The sequence below is a fragment of the Eublepharis macularius genome, chromosome 1 (assembly GCF_028583425.1).
Source record: "Eublepharis macularius isolate TG4126 chromosome 1, MPM_Emac_v1.0, whole genome shotgun sequence".
Lineage (NCBI taxonomy): Eukaryota > Metazoa > Chordata > Lepidosauria > Squamata > Eublepharidae > Eublepharis > Eublepharis macularius.
The window spans coordinates 206,454,771-206,460,770 of record NC_072790.1 but is presented as its reverse complement, the minus strand read 5'-3'; the positions used below and the strand labels follow the sequence as shown (position 1 = coordinate 206,460,770).

At 41.5% G+C, this 6,000-nt stretch overlaps 1 protein-coding gene across 4 annotated transcripts in view; it reads left to right on the top strand.

Annotated features, from left to right (window-relative positions):
• The first annotated feature begins 830 nt into the window (after window positions 1–830).
• ENTPD6 (ectonucleoside triphosphate diphosphohydrolase 6) overlaps window positions 831–6,000 on the top strand; it is a 43,568-nt gene continuing 38,398 nt past the window's right edge. For all 4 annotated transcript variants that reach the window (XR_008597435.1, XR_008597434.1, XM_054985488.1 and 1 more), the window contains exon 1: window positions 831–956. The gene's annotated coding sequence lies outside the window, so the exon portion shown is untranslated. The remainder of the gene's footprint in view (window positions 957–6,000) is intronic.

Genomic DNA, 6,000 nt, shown 5'->3' with positions numbered 1-6,000 from the left:
ATTGTGCTACAAGCATACAGGTAAACATAAAATTAACCTGTTCGTATTTTAACACAGGCTCTTAGATCTTAATTTTTTTCCTATTCATTTGAAACGGTATTAAGATTTTTTAAAAAGTATTTGCGATTGTCGTTAGCATAGAAGGAAAAAAATATTTTGATATGTAAGGGCATACTGAGGTTGAATTCACTGAACAAACTGATTACGTTTGCACAGTAACTTCAGTTAGCACAATTTTAACCAGATACCAAAGCACACCGGGGAAAACGAATGACTGCTCTCCCTTCCGAAGAATAGTAAAAAGCCTGAACGTATCTTTTATATTTGACATAAAGTCTGCAATGTAGTTCTTGAACGAGCTTCCACCATCAGATCGTCTCAAACGGAACAAGGGAATTTCTGCTGGTGTGGTTAACCTTTTGTACCACTGCATAAATTTTACATGACCTTTGGTTTTTGGGTTTACTTAAAACTTGGCTTTGGGTTTACCGTAGGTTTTTAAGTAAACCCGTCCCCTCTGTCCTTTTGCCCAGCAATAGCCTTTTCTCATTTCTCAGCCTGAGGAAGAATGCAGTTTTAATTTTAATTATTTTCTAACAGATCAACAGGGCTTGCTTGTGTGTATAGGAGGATCACCCTGCCAAGCCGAGAACCGCGCCCCGCAACTTTTAACGCCGACGCCTCACTCGAGAGAGGAGCGCAAACCCTCTCAGCATTAGGACCCGCCGCAGGAAAATAGTTGGCTCCGGGCACGCATGCGCAATCCCCTCGGGCCTTTCCCGCTCCGCCCTCTTACAGTTTCCACAGCTCTTATTGAGAGAGAACAAAATTGTGGACGTCGACTTGAGGAAGTTCATAGGAGGGCGGTGATGGGAAACGTAGGCCGGTCTTCGTGGCCGACGAGGTTCCACGAGAGCGCTTGGGAAGCCTCGCCGGTTCTCTGATGAGCCGCTGAGGTGAGGTGGACACTTTCCCGATGGAGTTGGTCTCCGAAGGAGAGCCGGGGCGCTGGGCATGGCTTTGTGTCCCTCCCTCCCTGCCATACGTGGAGGGGTGGTGGTGGTGGTGGTGGTGCTGCTGCTGCTGCTGCTGCTGTGTAGGCTGGCGAGAGGGGCTTAAGACGCGGGGTCACCTGAGGAGCGGGCATAGTTGTGTGTCCAGCCCACGCTTTCAGACGGGCGAAGGAAAGAATGGCACGCAGACTTTTCCTAAGGCTTCAGTCCTATGCAGGCTTATTTCAGTATAAGTCTGTTTGGGTATTACTTCCGAGCACAGGATCGGGGCCTGAGAGAGGGTGGGAAGTTCCAGAGAGTTTTCGTGTTCACTTCCTCGAGTGTAGGGATTAATTATATCTTTAGTTGGTAGGAATATGTAGAAATGTAAAACCACAAAACCAGACCCATGCCTATAGAGGGAAATAATGAACGGTGCAGGCTGTGAAAGTGGGATAGAACAGTTACAGTGCTGTTCTATGTGGAAGTTAGTGGCGCTTGAAGAAACGTATTCCAGCAGCAGAGTCCCGCTTGACTCCTGTTTAATTTTGCCGCAACAGAATAAATAACACGCTATGCAGTCTAAAGCCTGCCATTGAAATCTGTGGGCTGAGGCTGGAGTTATTATGCGAAGGACTGGGGTGTTTATCTCTGGAATCCTTATAAACTGATGGAAAGAGAACAGGAGAAGTTTCTGAATCTTTGATAAAGAGAAGATAAGGGAGTTTTGACAGGTGCATCTTGATAAATGAAGAGTTTAGAAAGCTGTGTTTGTTGAAATACCTTTTCCTGCACATAACGTTATATGTTATAGTTCCATAAAATAATATATGATGCAGAGAATATACGTTGATTTTTTTCCTGCCTCCACTAGCAGAACTTCAACCAGTGAAATTGATTTAGCCTGGGTGTTCAGGTCAAACAAAAGAAAATACTTCTGCTTCTTTAAATTGCATCAGCTACTTGCTTAGATGACTTTTAGAAGCCCAACTTCCTGGACGACAGCTCAGTCTATGACTGGTACGGCTAGATAGAACCTCTGTGTTGAGAGGCTTTATGTATTGAGTACCATAGGGTTGCAGCTTATGTGAATGTACAAAAGAATTCCATAGGGCCTGAAGACTGAATTGTATTTCACAGTCAACTCATGGCTATGGCCTAAATCTTTCCCACACCCAGGAGCAACTTTTGACATTCAAATAGCAGCATAGGACCCATCAAGCTGCCAATGATGTGACATATGAGGAGGAGCCAGAGTTGTGACTTCATCAGTGGGGAGAGGAAGTTTCATGCTGAGACTGTGTGTGGAGCATTGGAGGGTAGTCAGGCTGGGAGAAGAGGACAATGCGAGGCTGGCCTGAAGCTGCAGCCTCGCATTGTCCTCTTTTACCTTTTAATATTTAACAAGGCAAAATACGTGGCCTGGTAATGTTTGGTACATAATTTCGATAATGTGCTGTACGTGGTGATGCCTTTGAAGAGTGGAAATTTTCAGTTGGTGCAAAATATGGTGTTGAGGTTTTTAACTGAGTCACCCACCCCCACACCCTGTTGATGAGTAGATAAGGGCAGTATTATGGCCACTGCAAATGCACAGACTCCCAATTCAACGAGCTAGCCTTCCACCTTTAAAGCCTAAATGATGTGTGATCCCAGTACCTGAAAGACTCCCTCCAAGTATATAACTCTGCTTAAGACTAGCTGGAAGATCTCTGTTTTGTGAGCTTGCCTTGTCAGAGGTGTAAGATTAGGGCCTTCTTAGCTGCCCCCCTCAGGTTGTGGAATTCTTTGGCTCCTGAAGTCCATTGGGCCCATCTCTTCCTGGCTTTCTAGTGGTCTAACTCTTGTTTGTTCTGGAGGGCCTTTGGAACAGAGTAATGTTTTCTTGTACAGGTGCATTAATTTTGTACCATTACTGATCAGATTTTATGTATGTTTCATACATCAATAAAAAATACATAAAATTGTTTCTGGGTAGCAGCTTTGTGAATCTAACTAGATAGAAAGGGGTGGATATAAATGTCTTAAATAAATATGTGATGTGACAGAATTGTGTTATGAGTTTCCCTGCACCAGTAAGCATCAGCCAATGAAATGGATGAGGCCAGGAATGGAACACAACAATTTCATGATGCATGGTGTATTTTGCAAAGGGGATAAGAAGTACCAATATGTTTGCTCTGGAGACATGTGTCAGCCCATTGTGCAGCTCTTGTATGATAAGTTTCTGAATGTGATAATGTTAAATGAAAATGGGCAGTTTACCTATTTTGTTATCTGATTTCTACCAGGGATGAAGTCCAGATTAGACCTCGGTAATATGACATTGCTGATATTGTTAACGTCAATCACATATCTCCATTTGTTTGAGTTGGATCCAAACAGGAAATTAGTTCCTTAAACGATATAGTTCTGTAAACACCTTAATTGACTGTTTGACAAACAGTCTTTGACTATTGCTTCCTTTTTCTTTCACAGAACCTGTAAAGTAACTTTACCGTTTGTACACCTTACAGGTGTATATAAATCATAGCTCAGGGTTAAGTTAGGAAAGAGTACAGAAATATCAAGAAACTGGATGAAAATCTATTCTGTTTTGCTGGAGGGTTTGGATTGGCAGTGGGGAGATGGGTATGTGGGATACAAATTAGAAATATAAATGTGGGAAGTTGGTAGGTTGCAAATTTTGAATTTTTAAAAATCAGGTTTTTAGATGGTACCATTTTCAGTTAGTTGATGTATTTCTGTTCATGTCAAACCTAGGTGGGAGTCTTCTGTATTATTCTTCCTTTCTGTGGGTTGGAGCCAAATTAAAATGGCCTCTTCCATCAATCCCCACTGCAGACCTTGCTCATGTTGTTCCCCAGGGTGCCTTATCTCCCAGAAGCAGCATTTGGCAGAGGTCAGTGGGAAGCGGGAGAGAGGAAAGGTCTATGCTCCTGGTCTTGCTTCAACCCATTCTATTCAAGCCTTCACCTGTAATTATGTAACTTTATACCATTAGCAGGTGTTTTTTTTTTTTAAAAGCTAACTCTTGCTTGTTTTAATTGAGCTTAAATAGGCTTACTTTAGGAATAGGGTCAACATCTTCAAAACACTAAAGATGTGATGCTACAGATATTTTATTTGCTATTTCTAGCCCACCTTTCTCACCAAGACTGCTGGCAGATTACACAGTGCAAGGCAATATGATCAACAGCTGAGACATTCAATAAACCATACAGTAAGATATAGATTGTTTTCATATTTCTGCAATCATAAATCTGAATACAGAGTTGAAACAAAACATAAGCAATTTGGCACGACATATTAAACAATGAGGAAACTACCAAATAGAAGTGTATTTACAGCAACAGACAGTACGCAGTAGTATAATCTACAGTATCTATCCCTTTACCAAAGCTTCTCTCTGAACCATTTTCTTAGAGCATATCCCTTATCTTTGTAAAAAGCCCTCCTGGATAAATCAGCTTTGCATAGTTTGTGGAAAGCCAGGAGAGTGGGAACTTTCCTGACCTCTGCATGCAAGTCATTCCATATGGTGGGGGCCACACAGAGAATGTACATGTTCAGGCAGCTGCTCATATAGCCCACCTGCAGAAAGCCCTGTTCTGATGAGCGAAGCTGCCATAGAGGAGCATGGGGAGAAAGGCACATAGGGAGGCATAGGGAGAGAGGTAGATATTAGGGGACCAAGACCATGAAGGGCTTTGTATGTGATCGCCAATACCATGAATTGAGCCTAGTAACTGATGGAGTGACTGCAGAATGGGAGTAATATTAATGTTCTGCCTAGCTCCTAAAAATAATTGAGCTGCGGTGTTCTGCACCAACTGAAGCCTCTGAGTTGACTTTGATGGAAGACCTATGTAGAGGGCATTACTGTGGTCCTTAATGTGGTCACGGTGTTGATCCAAGTGACTAGATTGGCCATGTCAAGGTACCTTGTGTCACTTCAGTTATATGCACTCTTCAATCCCCCAAAATATACAAGGGAAAAAGCGATGCTAGGCCTTGTTGGTTTAGTTAGGTCACTGTCAGAATGCCTGGCTACAACTTTTTGGTTCTAAGCCATTACATGAAAGCAAACGTAATGTGTAGCCTGCATGTCTTGTTCCAGGCACAGCCTATGCAAGGCACAGAGAGCTAAGATAAAGAAAAGGTCACCATCTGCCTCCTCATATAAAACACTTGAGGAACACAATGAAATCTCTTTGATGTGTTCTTGCCTAAAGATACTATTCAGGAGGATGTACATACTAATCAATTAATAGGAATCCTACACAAGCAATGGGTATAAATATTAGAAGAATTACATTTGTTTGAAGAGAAGTCCTCACCGTACTGCAAGTCAAGAATATACCAGAGGAGTGATCAAGAGTGGCTGGGCTCTTGGTATCCTGAATTGGTGTGGCTGGTACTGTATCATTGCAAACTGACTCCAAAAACAAGTTTGTTACAAAATTTATACCCCTGCTTTCCCCATAACTCAAGGCAGCTTATAAATTCAAATCTTTTAAGTCTTAATAAAATTTAATTTTAGCCCTGTTATTGAAAAAACTAAGACACAATTAAAATTATGGAATGCTAAAAAACTTTCCTGGCCAGATTGTTTAAATTTGATTTAAAAACTTTATATTTTCAAAACTATTGTTTCTTTTCAATCCTTACCAATTAAAATTCCATTTTCATTACTGGCCAGATGGCAGCAAATATTAAACTATTTTCCGATTTTATTGGGGCCTATAAGCGCCCAAGCTTTTCATCTACAGTTTTATATAGACCTAATAGTAAAGGAGGTCTAGGAGTTCCCAATCTTAAATTATCCTGCGAAGCTACATCACTAGCAAATGTGGTAAAGTTGCTCTCTGGTAATCCATAAGTGGCTTGGATGAAAATAGAGATTGGCTTGGATGAAAATAGTATTTTTTCTTATCCCTTGCTTTAGCGAAGAACTAAATTTAGACCTCAACATGTTAATTATAATCCTTTTGCAGATTCTTTTATT